General features: G+C 39.5%; 1 pseudogene; it reads left to right on the top strand.

Annotated features, from left to right (window-relative positions):
* The first annotated feature begins 342 nt into the window (after positions 1-342).
* Positions 343-11995, top strand: LOC134795212 (uncharacterized; annotated as a pseudogene).
* The last annotated feature ends 5945 nt before the right edge of the window (positions 11996-17940 follow it).

The following is a 17940-nucleotide window of genomic DNA, read 5'->3' as shown; positions in this document are numbered from 1 at the left end:
CATAGGCAGACTTAAGCTGGGCGACGAGCTTCACACCTATGTAGTCAGACATGCAGGAGAAATTGTGGTGCTCAACTCTATGTCACTGCCATGGTCTAATAAAACATGGTCTTCTATTCCCAGAGTGACACAGGCCTACGTCACAATAACATGGCCGCTATATATAGCGCTATCGCATATTATCATATAGCGCTGTCGCATGATGACGTAGGCTTGTGTCAGTTAGGTGACCTAGAAAAGACGGGAATAGAGTACCAGGCGGAGTATATTATTATACCATGGTCACTGCCTGGCCACGACATCGCGCGACCAGCGGCAGCAGCGGCGACGAGCGAAAAGCGAATGTTACAAAATAAGGCGAAAAGAAGAGAGAGGCCACGACGTGCCGCTGCCAGCGGCGACTCGCGCGAGTTTACTCGAGGGACCGGCGGCGACGGAGCGCGGCGCGGCGGGCGGTGGAAACAAAGACACGGGCGCGAGGAACGCGGCCACGAGTGCCACGACTCACAGCGGCGCGACGGGACGGGTCTTAGCGGCGGTACGCATCGGGCGGTGACTCGTAGAACAAAAATTTTTATAATATTCGCGCGCGCGATAATGGATACGGAAGTGTTTATCACGGAAATATTGTTGATCAGTCAGAACTCTTTTTGATCGGAGTTTAGGTGTGTGTAAATGTTCGTCCAAGTGTTGGAGTATATAATCAAATGTTTCTACACTCATTCTAGTGTACTCGTAAAATGTAGCGGGATGCTTTCTATATTCTTCGTAAACACTCTAAATTCGCCTAACGTATAACAGCGTCTATTAAGTTCGTGCACACCTTCTCTTATATTTAAAATATCTCTAATGAAATCTGAGTCGCTGTCGAGGCACTGAAGAGCCACTTCTGACAAAGACATTTTTAAACACTTGAGTACGTCCCATTCGTTCGACGCCGCCGCCGCTGCTGCGAACTCGTGGCATGCTCGCCGCGCCGCTCTACCTTGCCGCGCCGCCCGCCGCACCGCTGGTCGCTATTAAGACCAATGTCGTGGCCAGGCCGTAATTGTCTAAGTAAGAGTACTTTCCTGTAGAGTCCTTTGATAGCCAGATTTTTCCAGGCGTCCTTAGATGTTGTACAGTTTCTTACTAGCTGATATAAGAGCTGGGTTGAATTGAAAGGCAGATGCGCGCCAGCGCTCTCGCGTCCTTGCCGCCGTCCGTGACAGAACCACCCAAGTAGCATGGAAGTGTCGGCAACATCAATATAGCAGCCAATTAAGAACTTAGAGTGATTTAAGGGACGTATAAGAGTGTCAGAAAAGATTTAAGCTGTATAAAAGGTACTTTACAGACATTATACAGCTCAAGCTGTATAAAATCATTATAAAAGATTCTGCGGAAGCATGGGGTGCATTATCAGAATATAAAAAATCTACTATAAAACTAAAAGTGTTGTGAGAGACTACAAGCTAATTCTATCGTAAAAGCTGTATACAGGCTGTATTGTAGTATCACTTGGCACTTGTAGCTGTACAAATGTATCTGTCAACCCCGTTTTAAAGCTATTTCTTATGGCGTAATCTTACTCTCCTATAAGAATAGTAGTTGTATAACTTCTGTCTGTAAGGGTATTATAAAACCAAATGAATAAATGGCAGCTATAGTACAGCTTTTTTCTGTATTACTGATAGAGTCGCTTATAACAATCTTTTGGCGTAATTTTACACTCGTATTAGTAGTGTAATGATTTCTGAAAATAAGTGTATTATAAAACTAAAGGAATATATGACAGTTACAGTACAGGTTTTTTATTTGTTATACGGATCTCTAAAGAGAATTATAACTTATGTACGGAGAACCGAAATACAGCCAAACGAATACAAATATTCTATTATAAAGCTGTTTTAATTACAAAAGCTGTAAAAGACACTCAATTTATTACACAGCACAGCTACTAAGATTATAATGCTCTCCAACTATCCTGTAGGCTGTTTAAAAATTGTCGCCATTTTACAATAAAAAAAAAACGTATTTGTAAACATAATTAAAGAAATACTTGCAAATATTTAGCAGACTAACGCCGTGTTATGATTACCAGCTAAAATAAATTGTTTAGCCTTAGAATTAATATTTATAAATATTATTGATACTCTAACCTTAAAAACAAACAGTAACTTTACCGATTTTTGATATTTTCCTTATGGTTTCTCTTTGTTATTTTGCAGGCGCGTAAATATTTTGCCAGAAAAGATACACAGGTTCACAATAAATAATAATCCGCACTTACCAATAATGTAATATTCCATTCAAGTCCTGTATAATATTTACTTTTACTTTTACCATCCACTATAACACTTTATTGTCGCCATTACTATATTACGAATGAACAAGATTAAGACATTTTAGTTTCTTAAATGATTATTATTCTCTTGTAATTCTTTCTTATAACTCATTTAAAACTTATATTCTTATATCGTACTTATAAGAGATTATCTGTAGTGTTAAGGTTTCCTGTTACACCGAAATATAGCTGTAATGCAGCTATTATGCAGCTTATGTATTGCTTATACAGCTACTCTACAGCTCTAATAACGCCAAAGGCTGTATAATTTGGGCCCTTTTTTTACTTATAAGGGCTGTATAAGCGCTTATACAGCCTTTGTACAGCCTAACTGTACAGCTTATAGTATACAAATAAACTTTAATACAGCTTATATACAGCTTGCAATGCTACTTGGGCATGGACGCAGCCCCACAAGTTTTCCAACGTTAACATCATTTTAATTGCAAATTTCCAAGATAAATAGTTATCCAGGCCGTTCAGCTTTTCAATTAATGTAGAATTAGTAGCAAAATGATTTGATGATTGCGATTCCGCCATTTTGAGGTTATGCCGCGTGTTCGTGTAAGTCTATAACATTGAAGTTTTATTCTACACGAACACAGGTCCTGTTATTCTAACAGTAAAAAAACCCTTCCTGGGATAAAACAGTACCTAACCTTTATAGTCTGGGCCCATAACCTTTTAGCAAAATTGAGAGCGCAGGAAGGTTTTTCGTGGTAGCGGCAGTGTTGCCAGATCCAATCTGAAAAATCCGGAAGATACATGTCCTAAAAATCAGGAGATTTGAAATAAAATCAGGAGACAAAATTTATGTTATATATACACTCAACGTCACGGAAATCAACCTTCGTATCATGTTCGATGTTGTTGTATGTTGTTCTTCTTCATGGTAACACCGCCAGCGCAACCATGTCATGTTTTGTACTGATGATATTTGTAATGTTGCACGCCAATAATTTTATTATAATTTTCTAAATTTCTGTTAAAATAAAGATACAACACTTAGTAACTTGCATTCAGTAAAATATATTAAGACAGTCATAAAATATACTATTTTTGAAAATGTCAAAGATTAAAGTAAATTATATTTCAAGTTATTACATTCGTTATTAAATATCGACTCCTTATAACAGAATCTAACTTTTTTTTTTTAATTTGGAATTTTTCCGCAAACAGTAAATTACCCTATTTTAATCCAAAGTATTAATATTATTTATAATAATTATATTAGATGTATAATTTATGTCATAATATTTAAATGTTTTCATTGGCAATATGTTTAAAGAGAACCTGTATATTTTTATTTATATGTATATATATTTTACCCATAATTCCTATTTGCTAATAGTTATATGGAATGTTGACACAGTTTTGTACATACACATACACTACAACTAACAGAACTGTTCTTAAATAACTTGATATAGGTAAATTGTTGTAAAATAAATTTAACTAAGGAACGTCTTCCATGGTTATTACTAATTTATTTATTTGTTTATTCTTTTTTTTCCCGATTACAGTTTGGAGTGGCTATATAAAAATGTTATTAAATCCGATAAGTTTTATGTTTAGGTATTGTAAACTATTATGTATATAACCTACTAATTATTCTACGCTGTGGTTAAACGCATGCCGCTGTTCATTACATAATTACGAACTATTTTTCAACATTTAAAATTGGCACTACATTGTATTATCTATTATGCTAGCTGAAGAAAATTGCAGTTGTTTGTATAAAAGCACTTAATATATTACTACTACGAATTACTTACAGTTTATCATCATCATGTCACGAATCACTAATCGAGTCACTAAATTAAAGTACCAGTTTAAAATCACTTCACTGCGACACGTTTAATTAAGGAACGTTTTCTCACCACTCGAGATAGGTGGTGTCACGCTCCCAGAGGATACTCCATATCCAGATAATGTCTCCCTCATATATCAATTGTAGTTTCGCGACGCCGGTTGTGCCATCCGCAAATGAAACGTCTAACACATTGGACAGCATGCAGTACGCTGTGGTATTTATTTTTTCCGGAGATAGGCAATAATGTCCTTTTCGACCCTCTAAAATAAAAACGTTATTATGGCAGTTCTACCTCGTACTTTGTATATTCGCACCCCTTGGCAGGTAACTTTATTTGCTTCGCAAAACACTGCCATTCTGTGTCTAACTGCTTCCAAATATGCTTGCATTTTTAAAATGGTCTGTGCTCCGATTTTCTTTTCCCGACTGTCTGTTGGTGGAGTTGTCGTAGGTAGTATTGACTTGTCGTCCTGTATATTTTATTTACCCGTTCCGATTGTTTACTTAATCCGAGAATCGTGGTTCGGGTTGACTCCATATTGGGTGGTTATTATTGATATGAGAGATCGACTTTGATTTCCTTTAAAGCTGCCTCCGAGGAGTCAGCTGCCTGATCACTAAGTTTCTCGATCGCGTCCTTATTTGGTGCCGCTATTCACGTGCCCGCGCGCACTGCCGTTTTGTGACCGATACACTCTTCTCACTGGTGGTGCTGTTCCTTGTAAGCCGTGGGGCCGCCGGAGGGGTCGGACTGTCTCCGAGTTGCTTGGCCGTGTCCCTCTATGTGCCGCTGCAAGCGGAGTCTCCTGGCTCAGCTCCCCTTGACTCTCTGCCGATGTTAGCGCCACTGTCACATTGATTGTCTCGTAGCCGATTCTTTGTCCTTGGTTTACCCAGATACGCACCGACTTTGTGACGCTCCTGTTTCCTATTGGACAATTTCCCAGTGCGACGGTAATTGTACTGCTACCCGCCATCGCTGCTAGGTCTGGTTTTAGGCGCTACTACTTACTACTGTACCTTCCATAGCTTGCTTCGCGGTTTGCTGCCTGCTGAAGCTGATGTCACGATGTTGATGATCTCCTAGTCGCTTGATGCTGGCGCGTAGGCGATGGTGACGAGTTGGTCCTCAATTGCAACCATGCGTCCCCCCACTGTGACGCGCTGGCAGGATCGCCATGTAAGGTTGGGAGCAGAACAGTAGTGAAACACAGGACTGTTGATTCAAGACTAACTCTTTATTCATTAAAACTAGTATATATATAAACTTTGATTTAGGTCACACGTGTTTAGGTGGGGAGGCTTACACGTGGAAGGTGTCAAATAGTTGTTTACCTAAATTCCATTCCTTATATAGAGGAGAGTCATCTTACATGACTCTCCTTATATGGTACCGCTAAGTTATCTGATCCTTATGATCTAGTTACATGTTATTCGAACCCATAACTACCTAACCTTCTATACCTACACTCCACACTCAACGTCACGGAAATCAACCTTCGTATGGTGCGAGCGATTGCGAGCGATTCTAGCTGCAGATGAACTGTTGAAGATAGTAACTGCGCTTCAAGGCGTACCAAGTAAGAACAATTCCAATAATAATGTTGTCCCGGAATTCGACCCTAATAACAGAGCTCGAACAAGACGTCGAACGATGGATAAAGATGGTGAACGAGTGCGCTGAGATTTGCGCTCTTGGGATGAGAAACAGATAATACACTATGCGCTTCAGAAGTTACGTGGATTAGCTAAAGTTGGTACGAGTCCCTGCCATCCCTCAGCTACTCGTGGGAGGTCTGGCAGAGTGGGCTGATTTAGACGATGCGTGAACTCGCACGAGAGTCTCATACCATTGCGGGTTTTGATTGGTCGGTTGAATTGGACGTAACCAACAGTCCGCAATGTAACTAAAATCGCATGCGAGTTCGCGCGCCGTCTAAATCAGCCCTAAATTAATCAAAGCTTTCCCGAATGACGTGAATTATGGTAAACTGTTGGATGAAATGTTAAACCGAAGATCTCGCACAGACGCTCTCAGAGATTATTTTTATGAGAAACTATCGTTATTGAATCGGTGCGAGATTGTCGGTCGGAAGGCAGATAATTGTATTATATACCTACGGTTTAACAGGTTATGGGCCCAGATTATTGAAGATTCTTTTGAACCGACGATCGTTTTGACTAAGACTGCAATTCATATTTAAACATTTGAGCGATGTCTTCGGAAAATATGTCGAGATTGGCGTCAAATTTGGGCGGCGGACACAACATCTCAATAGAGAGATTGACTGGCATTGATACCTATATTCCGTGGAAATTTGCGGTAAAAATGGTACTAACATTGGAAGGTCTTTGGAAATGCGTGGAAGGCACTGACACCGATGCGGAGGGCGCTGACGCGTATAAGTTTGTCGCTGTAACCGGCCCTGTATCAACACGTGCGTAACTGCACAACTGCGAAGCAAGCCTGGAACAAACTTACCGAGTGCTATGAAAATAAAGGCTTAAACCGAAGAGTGCTCCTACTGCGTAAATTGCATCGAGTGGAATACGGGCAATTCGCGTCAATGTCTACATCATCAATGTAATGGTTTTAGTGCAACAGTTAGGTGGATGATGAAGAGGTAGCAGAGATCCTGTTGTCGGGCCTGCCTCAAGAATATATACGACGTAATTGCTGAACGCCAAATTGCAGTAATCTAGGATTGCATTTATTCCCGAAAGACCCTAAACGGAGAAAACTCTTGGAAAAAGCTTTGCGATAGCGACTAAGAGATACCTACCTATACTATACCTACAGTAAGCTTAATAATAAGCCTTATGTTGTGAGTACCAGATAACGATAGGTATATAATAGGAAGGTAAATGTATGTGCATGTGTGATACCTCTGGAGTTGCAAGCGTCTATGGGCTACGGTGACCACTTACCATTAGGCGGGCCGTATGCTTATTTGCAACTGTCACTTAACAGCTTTATGACTGTGACTTTGTCGTTAGATGTGAGTAGAATCGATAGGCCTGGATTCAAGACTGTAATTCCCAGGCCAAGCTGTTGTTGGCTGGCCCCCAACTTCTTATATAACGAGATGAGAGTAGAATCGATAGGCCTGGATTCACGTCTGTAATTCTGACATCTCCGAAATAGCTGCGAAGATTTCCGCGTTTAACCTCGGTGCCTGTAACAAGGTACAGTTTTCTGGAATGAGGTATTGATTTTTTAACTTTTCTTTCGCCTCTGTGGACAAGATCGACTTTCCGCAGAAGCGGTAGCCATAGGGATGCCAAATTTCCGTGGATCTTATCTCCGAGTTTGGGTTTATCATCTGTCGCTTCACCAAGTGCAGTGACGAGTTCTGGGTCCCGATCAGATATTTCTGCACTTTCGGGGACTTGAGCTACGTCGGGCGCTGGTGACCTTGTGGCGAACCTTTTTCGGTTGGCTTACCTCCGCCTGCGAGTGCAGGCCGCTAAGTCAATGATATACATAGGTGTCACTTTAATTGTCTAATGTATGATATTCTTCTTGTAATGTCAGAATAAATATTAATACGCTTTAATTTTACGTGATTAATTATTTCTTTAATCCTAAAATAGAAGTCCCACAACCTGTCTCCCAGTGCAGCCTCTGGAACTTCCACATGGCCAGGCGCGTCCGCGCCTTGGCAATCGTCGTCGAGAGCATCCGGGATCAGAAAACAAAACGAAGGTTTAGTTTAGTGAAAACTAATAATAGGCCAGGTAAAATATTGGACAGTACGTGCGCGAGTGCGCATTTTACTCTTAATCTTATCTCTCGGATAAAGACTAAGGTGGTATTATTGACATATTAATATGTATTCGTAATAGAATCCCATGTCTTACATGTCTAATGGCTTCGTGCTGACTTACGGCCAACCTCCAGCCTCGCGTTCTTCGTAAAGTACGCGCTATGGGACGACTGTTAGTCGTTATGGAAACAATTATTCCATTTAAGCTTACGTGCGTATTTATCTGATGAAGAAGATGAGAACATTAATTCACTGTAGGTATTTCCTCAATTTCCGCTGATAGTGCTCTATCTTCTTGACTCTCGCGTTTTGTCATGTTCGCCGCCATCCATATACAGGGTGGAAAGATAAGTCGGGCCCTGGAGGGAAACTACCTTAAATCCTTAAGCTGGCTCATTTTACTTAAAGAAGACATTCCTTTATTTTTAAAAAGAAACAAAACTGCATTCAAAGTATTTTTCTTTTTTTCTTCAATTTGGCTTGTCTAAAAAAAATCTTGAGTACTAAATATTAGATTTTATGGCTATTTTGTACGACAGACGAGTGTAAGACCTAATGTTTCTTGGAGAAATGTTATCATTGACATTAACTGTATCGACTAGTAGAATAAAATTGAGTTTTTATTTTTTGGAATTTTTAGTCGGTTCGAGTCCCGGGCGAGGCAAGTGAGTTTTAGAAAATCTTTGAATGCAGTTTTGTTTCTTTTTAAAAATAAAGGAATGTCTCCTTTAAGTAAAATAAGTCAGCTTAAGGATTTAAGGTAGTTTCCCTTCAGGGCCCGAATTATCTTTCCATCCTGTATATAGGTATTATTTTAATGGCATCGCGCTCCTGGCGCATTCAGCCAGACAAGTAAAGCAGGGAAACGGAATTAAAGTATTAAGGCTGGCGTCCACTAAAGTCGAATCGCGTCGAATCGAGCCACGTTGAATCGAGTCGCATTTTTTCCGTGTGCGTTCATCACAGACGAATCGAAGCGAGTCGAAGTCACGGGAGCCTGTGCTGAGGTCGTGCTTGTACAGTTTGTCGATGATGGATAGTTCGGACGAAGAAATGCTATTATTTCAAATTCTTTTTGAAGAAGAAGAGTGCGAGAGAACAAGAAAGCGACGAGTGCACAAACACTGGATACACGATATAAACAAGGAGCGGAATATCTTCGGCGAATTTCACCATTTATATTTGGATCTCAAAAACGACCCTGCTAAATTTTTTCAATATTTTCGTATGGTCTTTCAGAAATTTCAAGAATTGTTAGATATACTTAAACTCGAGAAACAAATGACAAGATTTAGAAGGCCAATTGAACCGGAAGAACGACTAGCTCTTTGCCTACGGTAAATATGTTCTGTTTTACTTTAAGTATATTATAATTTAAAATAAGTATAAGAATATAGGTAAGAATATACTAAATATAATAAGAGAGGAAATTAAATATAATAAGAAATCTGCAAAGTACCTACTGACCTGACCGTTGTCTGTCTGTCTGTCTGTGTGTCTGTAATCAAATCTTGCAAGTTAAATTTGATCCACTTCCAGGTTTCCGATTGAGCTGAAATTTTGCATGCATGTATAAATCGGATGACAATGCAATCACCATCCAGCTGATCTGATGATGGAGACAGGAGGTGGCCATAGGAACTCTGTGATGAAACAACGCAATCTTATTGTGTTAGGGGTTTTTAGAATTGTCTCGATGAGTATGTTGTCTGTCGTAAGAAAAGTACAGTCAGCGATAAAAGCTTGTACCAAAAATGAAATTTTTGCCAAAAACTTTTCTTCGTAAATATACTAAAATTATTGCTCGTAAATTCACAGTATTAGTCATATAATAAAAAACAAAACAGAAATAAAGTAAAGTGTCACAACCAGCCCACACCCTAAAGATGATTGTGACAGGAGGTACTTGAGGTCGATAGTTACAGGCATAAACAAACAACAAAATGGTTTATATCTAATGACTTTATTTTTAGAAATAGATATAAAACATAACAAATTTTCTTCTAACACAGCCTACAATCACTTCCTAATCGATCGTATCGATTGTAAAATTTAAGATCACTTCTGTTCTTATAAAATAAAAAGTCTTGTCTTCTTTTAATCAGTACGTAACATAATCACTAGTAATTAGGTAACTACCTATTTTTCAACTTATAACAAAAAAAATGCGTTAAATTTCTTCATAATTATTAACAAAATGAAGGTCAACGTAAGAAAAATCATATTTAATACTTAAATTATAATGAAACAGTTATTGTTTCGGGAAAGTAAGGAACTCCGCCAATTGGTTTCCAGAATCAATTTGTGGCGTAGATATTTGTGATGTCGTCAAATAAAATGGCTCACTGGATATATTTTGTGTACTGATCAAACGAGATTGCACTGTATTCTGCGGAATGTAAGTAGATGGGCCTGGGAGTTGGGATGAAGAGCTAATTAGTACAGTCGCTGGTTGTGCATCGTTGAGGAACATTGTCTGACCTGTATCGTTTCTTCTAATAAATTCGTCTTCGGCGTCACTAACTATGTTGAATACTGCTTTTTTAACACGTACTCGCAAATCAGGTGGAAACTGCTTCACTGTTTGGCCAAGGTTGTTAAAAAAAGATACTATTGGATCTTCTTCTTCTTGCCGGTTTTGACAATATTTTTTTTCCAAATAAGATTTAAATAAGGACGCTGTACTTGATTGTGTATCTCCAGTTTTAATTTTTTTGGCGACACTCTTTGGTGACTCAGTTGTGGTGGCCGATACTCCTGATGATCCAGGTGTTGAGGGTGGTGAATTAATGTAACTTGGTTCATCATCTTCATTGGTTGGCGGAGTTTCATTGGTTGGCGGAGTTAGCACATTTGTGAGTGATTCAGATTCACTTCGCAGATATGGCGTTAGAAAGCTAAGCTCCTTAGAATAGCGTATGGCTTTAAAGTTTTTGGCAGCTTTACCACTTTTTGTTTTTCTCAGATTCGTTGCCTTTCTAAAGTTCTCACGGATCTTTTTCCATTTCTCTTTACATGCGTTTGCTAAAAAACAAAAACAAAAAGTCAAACAAAATACACTTACATCAAAAATATTACTTAATTATTTCTTTTTTCAGGTTTTTGGCCACCGGGAATTCTTTTCGATCGCTGGCGTTCAGTTTTAGAATGGGAGAAAGGACTGTAAGAAAAATCGTTTATGAGACTTGCACGGCAATATGGAACAAAATGCAGCCAAAGCCTCCCAACGAAGAAGAATGGAAAGAAATGGCAAATGTATTTTGGGAAAAATGGAACTTCCCTAACTGTATCGGTGCCTTGGATGGTAAACATGTGGTAATTGAATGCCCACACAATAGTGGTTCAACGTACTATTGTTACAAAAAAACGTTTTCAATTGTTTTAATGGCATTAGTCGACGCTGACTATAAATTTATACTTCTGGATATAGGAGGTCTTGGAAAAAATTCCGATGGCTGTATATTTGCAAACTCTACTTTTGGAAAGTTATTAGCACGAAACGAGTTGAGTATTCCTAGAGATACATTTCTACCAGGTACAGAGGAATCAATGCCACATGTGATTGTTGGGGACGGGGCTTTCCCACTACAAAGACATTTAATGAGACCATATCCCGGCAACCAAACCATAAATGACGAAGGAAAAAAAGTTTTTAATTATCGTCTTAGTAGGGCTCGTCGCGTCAGCGAAAATGCTTTTGGTTTACTTGCTAGAAGATTTAGAATATACGAAAGACGGTTGTCTATGACTCCTGAGCATGTTAAGATTGTGGTTGCAGCAACATGTAGTCTACATATTTTTTTAAGACACAGCGTGACGTATTGGTCAGAATAAGAATTGACGGAAAATTTAGAACTGAAGGATTAGCAGATTTGCCTCAGGTCGGCGGCAATTCCTCTCAAGCCGTATTCGCTATTCGGGAGACATTCAAAAATTATTTTATGTCTAATACAGGGTCAGTTCCATGGCAAACAAATGTTGTCAGGAGAGGATTTCAGAATCATAGACAGTTATAAAATAAATGAATATAACATAACATAACATGCATAAGTATATTTATTATTATTATTAATTCTTTATTTCAGATAAATTTTATCCATACAATTGTTAGTTTGGCTTATGACTACGTTATTTACTTACTACTACTACATTAAATAACTATTTACTTATTATTAGGTCAACCCAAAATTTCAGGAAGGTACAATCCACCCTCTCTGCTATGACCTTAAGTATACTGTTGTGACTGCCCCGCACCCGACACAACAGAGACGCTATTCGTTTACGCCGGATGGCATAGAAGTCATCAGTTCGTTCCGCGGCGAACATCCCTGAAGCGCTGCAGTAACGGGGCAGTCCCAACAGCATCCTGAAGGCGTCGTTGTATTGGATTCGGAGGGCGTTGTATGCCTTTTGAGTATAGTTGACCCATAGACTGCTCGTGTAAAATACTTGACAGTACGCCTTGAAAAGGGTAATTTTGACTTGTTTCGAACAGCGAGCAAATCTACGGGCCAACATGTTACTCCGCACCGCCAGCGCCCTCCTTTCCCTTTCAATGTCGAGGTCATCTTTCAAATTTTCACACAGGATGTGTCCCAAGTATTTAAATTGTGTAACTCTTTCCAGTGATTTACCATTGAGTTGTATTTTGTGGTACACATTGGGATTCATCCTGTGTGACCTGAAAACCATGTATTCACTTTTACCGGCATTGTAAATAAGTCCATGTTTTTTCGCATATGACTCACACGTTTTCAGCATTTGCCTGAGAGCACATAGCGAGGGGCTCAGCAACACCATGTCGTCCGCGTAGCTAATATTATTGACGCTAACTCCATCTACATGACAACCCACATGCATGTTGCTGAGCTCCTCGATCAGACCGTTAACATACAAGTTGAAGAGCTTAGGGGAGGTCAACCCCCCCTGCCTCACCCCGCACTCCAACCTGTATGCTCCCGACAGTGAGTCATTCCATTTAACGTAGTTAAACTGATTATTGTACCAATACTTAAGAACACCTATGAGCTCACGTGGTACACTCGTGCTAGCTAGCTTATCCCACAGGATACCATATGACACCAGATCAAAGGCCTTGGAGAGATCCAGGAAGCATGCGTACACCGGTGTACTTCTGTCGGTATAGTACTTGACGGTATGCTTTAGACTCAGAATGGCCGTCTCGGTTGACACCCCCTGCCTGAACCCAAACTGTGCATCGTGCAAGTCTAGGTATTTACCGAGACGGCAGTCAAGCAGACCGTCCAGCACCTTTGCTATGATCGTGGCCAATGAAATGGGTCTATAGTTTCCTTTATCAGAGAGATCACCGGTTTTGTTCTTAACTATTGGCACAACGATCGTTTTTAACATATCATGCGGCAAATACGAGTGACTAATACACATCGAATAGAACATGGCTAAGACTCTCGGCATGTGCGCACCAGCCATCTGCAGATGCTCGATGCTGAGACCATCATGCCCAGGTGACTTACCTCTAGTCATATGAGAAATTATATTTGACACTTCTTTGACAGTAAAACTTGTCACCTTGGCCTCCGGAGGAACCTCAGCATCGAGCGCCGGCAGCGTATGCCCCAACGGCGATTGCACCATAAAGTGGTTTTTAAACATATCCGCAATAGTTTTAGCATCACTATTTCCGTCCACAGCCGCCGGCAAGCCAGGTCTAATATTTAGGTCGTTTGTACATTTCCAAAATGTTTTAAAATCATTTTTTGACCGATGTAAGGCTATTGTGTCCATCTTAATTTGGTCTTGATGGTTTTGACACCATCTCAACCTAGATTTGAATAGCTTCCGACTTTCACACATTTCTTTATGCACATAACCTGTCATAGGTCTTCCATGAAGTACCCACGACTGGAACTTCAACCTGGCCCACCTGTGGGCATCGCTAACGTGTTTGTTCCAACCAGTTATATACCCCTTTTTTCTATTGACCGTCTTTTTGGAAGTACTTTTTGAGGCATCAGTTAATATATCTATTATTTGTTTATATAACCGGTCTATTATCAAACGATGTCCATTATTACTACAAAAAATATCACAACAATTAGTAAATTCTGGAGGAAAATTTATATCTTTCAATTTTGTATTACATATTTCACGATATTTGGCTATTTGATCGGGCTGCCTAACACCCCACTTTACATTATTACACTTTGATTCACTAATTAAAACTTTTTGCATATTTACGTCCAAAACACATTCTAACTCAATTGGAAAATGGTCCGACCAGAAAACGTCGTTATGTATTTTTACCCCTCGTATAGTATTGAGGACACTTTCTGATACTAAACAGTGGTCCAACCACCGTTTCGACCCGTGAGCATCACTCATAAACGTGTAACTGTCCGAGCCTAGTCCTAACGTTATAATATCCGCACAGTATAGGCTTTGCTCCGCACAAAAAGTCAAAAGTTCCTTACCGAATTTTTCCCCTGGATGTGCATTATAATCACCCAGCACGAAAACAGATTCCACATCGTAATTCTCTATTATTGCACTTACTTCGCCGAGACACTGTGTAAACTCCGGTAGATTGTCACTTACGTCAACTGGCATGTAAACACTCATAATAACTAGGTGGTGATCTTTAAAGCACGCTTTGATCTAGGCTTGAGTCGGTCCTGAACTAAGAACTATTAAGAATGAAATCCCATCAAGGACCGAAAGGAACTAAATCTTTTTGCGCGCTCTTAATCGGTCTTTAGGTCCTTTAGTTCAGTGGGATTCGAGAGCGCTTGACTGAGTGAAACGTAAAATAGACGGAACGAAACGGTTGTCAATGTCGCTGGCACGAGTGTGAACGAGATGAAAGCTCGACGTGACACTCCTAAGCCCGTAAAATATGAAGGAAAATCAAATATATTTCGACATATTTCACATTTTTAAATTATGTTAAGGTGTTTTAATGTTTAATACCGACACATCGTATCGTACAAGTTGAATTGTATTCAGTTACCAAAGATTGGAAAGAAACCAATGAAAAATCGACTCCTATTCATTCCCGGCTCTCAACGACCGAACTGAACTAAAGGAACTAAAAGACCGAACTAGTTCGTTTGACCGATTGACCGAGAGCGGAGCGCTCTCGGTAGTGACCGAGCAGGCACAAGCCTACTTTGATCGCAGCTATACGTGGATTACCGCACTCAATCACTGACACTGAATCAAACAGGTTATTACGCCACAGAAGCGCCACTCCTCCGTAGGGCCGCCCGCGCAAGATTCCCGCCGATGTGTCCACCGCTGAGGTACCCGTGTAACCGAAGTCCTTATGAATGGATCCTAGGTATCCTAGGTCGTGTTTTAACAACCACGTTTCTTGGAGAGCTACGACATCGGCGAACTCGCATAATGATCGTACACACTCGACGGATCGCTTAAGCGATTTACAATTAAATGACACTAGTTTGGTAGAATTTGCTTGACTTTTACTTCCCATTTATTTATGTTTAAATTTGCCTTCAGAAACAGTCTCCCGTGAATCCGGCCTACTGTTGTTTCTATAAACATACTTGCGAAACTTTATACCGTCTGGCCATAAGTTGTCACTTAAAAACACTTCTAACTTGTCTTTGTTTACATACAACTTATAGGCTTTGTACCATTTCTCTTTCCTCATTTGGATCATTTCGAGTGTAACGTCTTCTTGCGTTTTATTTTTAATATACTGCGCGATGTCAGAAGGAGACGTGGCCGGGTCCACATATGTGATAAATAGCGGTATTTTTGGGCACGCAGCTTTAAACTTTCCAGTGGGACTGATTATAGCCGTACCGGTTTTACCTATAAAGCGGTTTTTAGACTTCCGAGATCGCACGAGAGTCCAGGTCTTGTCATCTTTCTTTTTATTCCAAGTGCCATCTCGAACGACTTCCGCAGCCGTTCTAATGTTTTGATGTGAATTATTTACCGAACTAGAACCGGAGCTCGTCATGTTATCTGTATTGTCTCGCGCAGGTGTTACACTCCGCCGAGCGGGGGCTACTATCTTCGGCGGTGCTAATTCGATATCGACTGAGCACTCAGTGCTATTTATTACACTACCGTGCATATTTTCTGCCGGCGCAGGTGGGAGTGGGACAGATGAACCCTTGCTACGTGTAGCAGGCTGCGCATTAGAAAGAGTAGGCAAATCATTCTTAATGTACCCACTTGTCGTCTCCAGTAAGTTTTCGTTTTCCTCAGTTATGGATACCGAATCGCCACGATGAATCAGCGCATATGGTCCACTATCGTATACAAAGGCACCTCTTTTGTTGTTTACGTTTGCATTACTTTGTAAAAAAGAATCATATCTGCACTCATTAATCGTACGTTTGGCCTCTTCCAGCTGATCGATTGTCGCATAGGTTTCTTTAATGCACTTAAGGTCCGATTTAATCGAGCTCAGGTCTTTAAGTAATCGCGATATGTCGACATGATCTAAATCAACTGCAGGCAGCTTAAATAAATCTTTAGCGACAAAAATAGGCATTAGCTCGGGGTCCGTATCTGCGAACAGCACTATAATATCCTCTAGATTCCTTTGTGACTTGCCATCCTTACGCCTTGATATTTTTCGTTTGTCCGTTGGGACCGATTCAAATAGCAACGACTTTGCATTTTCGATGTCTTCGTCTGAGAATGCAGACACACATATACGGATAATCGAATCGTTGTCCATTAATCGCACTTTATTTTGTATAAACGTCAATAACTCGTTAATCACTATGTTGCACGATGCACATTTTAACACTTTAAAATTCAACATTGCGCGCTGAGTTAAACGTCACACGCTTGCGATCGGTACCGCGCTTGCGCACAGACTGAATATAATTTTGAACAAACATGAAACGGTCATAGAAGGTTATATTGAAAACCGTAACCAAACGGACCAAAAATGGCAAAAATCTTTTTCAAATATGATAAAGTCATCGTGTCACTTTGAATTTCGATTTTTCTTATATAACGTAATAATTTAACAATAGATACTAGGGCTTCCAAATACCGGGCTTCTTTCAATACCGGTATTAATACCGAAACTGTCTTCATCAATACCGGGATCCCGGTATTGTCTATAAATGGCTTAAAAAAATTGAGTTTTTTTTTTAAAGGCTCACTTTTACACCAGATATGTATGTCCTTAGCTTAGGATATTAAACAATAATCGCCATCTGTAATAATTATGTGAATCCTTCCAGGTTGGCAATCATTTTATCCGCCTTGTTGACTTCACAAGTCACATTTTTAGTTCAATCTAATAATCAGCCAATAAATATTCTTTGGCACCAAAAATTCGTATGCCATTACAATTAATTTCTTTCTACTTTTTGATAAAATTTTAAGAACTAATTATATTAAGGGGCTACCCGACATTTTTCTAAAATAAAACACTTTTTTCGTATCTAGTTTGCAGTGAAGAGTCTTACAATTACATGTACGAAATCTAAATATTTGGGTTCGTCTTTGACGTCTCGAGAAACGTGTCCAGGGTTTTCATTTTAAACTAATTAACACAAAGGTTATGGCCAGAAAACCAGTTTATAGCCTAAAATTGTTCAACTTTGATGCCAAATATCTCGAAGGCAATGAACTTTGAAGTAAATATAGGATAATAAACTGCAAAACTTAATTCAAGACCAAAAAAAGTAACACAATGTTGCCACTGCAATAATTTGTTTGTAAAATAGTAAATTCCTTTTGATAAATAATCACGCTAAGATAATTTATTTATTAGTAATTTTACTTCTGCGATTTAAAAAAGTACTTTTATATACTTATTTTTGCATAAATACAAGACGCGCTAGTAAAAAGTGGCAACATTTTCTTACTTTTTTTGGTCTTGAATTACGTTTTGCAGTATATATTGCTTCAAGAGGTTGTTGTTAATATAATAAGCTACAAAAAACATTAGAAAACTAAGGGATTCAGATCGAAGGTCATTCGCGTGGGGTAGCCCCTTAATATATCCTGAACATCAGAATTCATCACCAAATATTTATCTAACGCATATGCACAGATTT

This window comes from Cydia splendana, chromosome 11 (genome assembly GCF_910591565.1).
Source record: "Cydia splendana chromosome 11, ilCydSple1.2, whole genome shotgun sequence".
Taxonomy (NCBI): domain Eukaryota; kingdom Metazoa; phylum Arthropoda; class Insecta; order Lepidoptera; family Tortricidae; genus Cydia; species Cydia splendana.
This window is presented reverse-complemented; position numbering and strand designations above follow the sequence as displayed.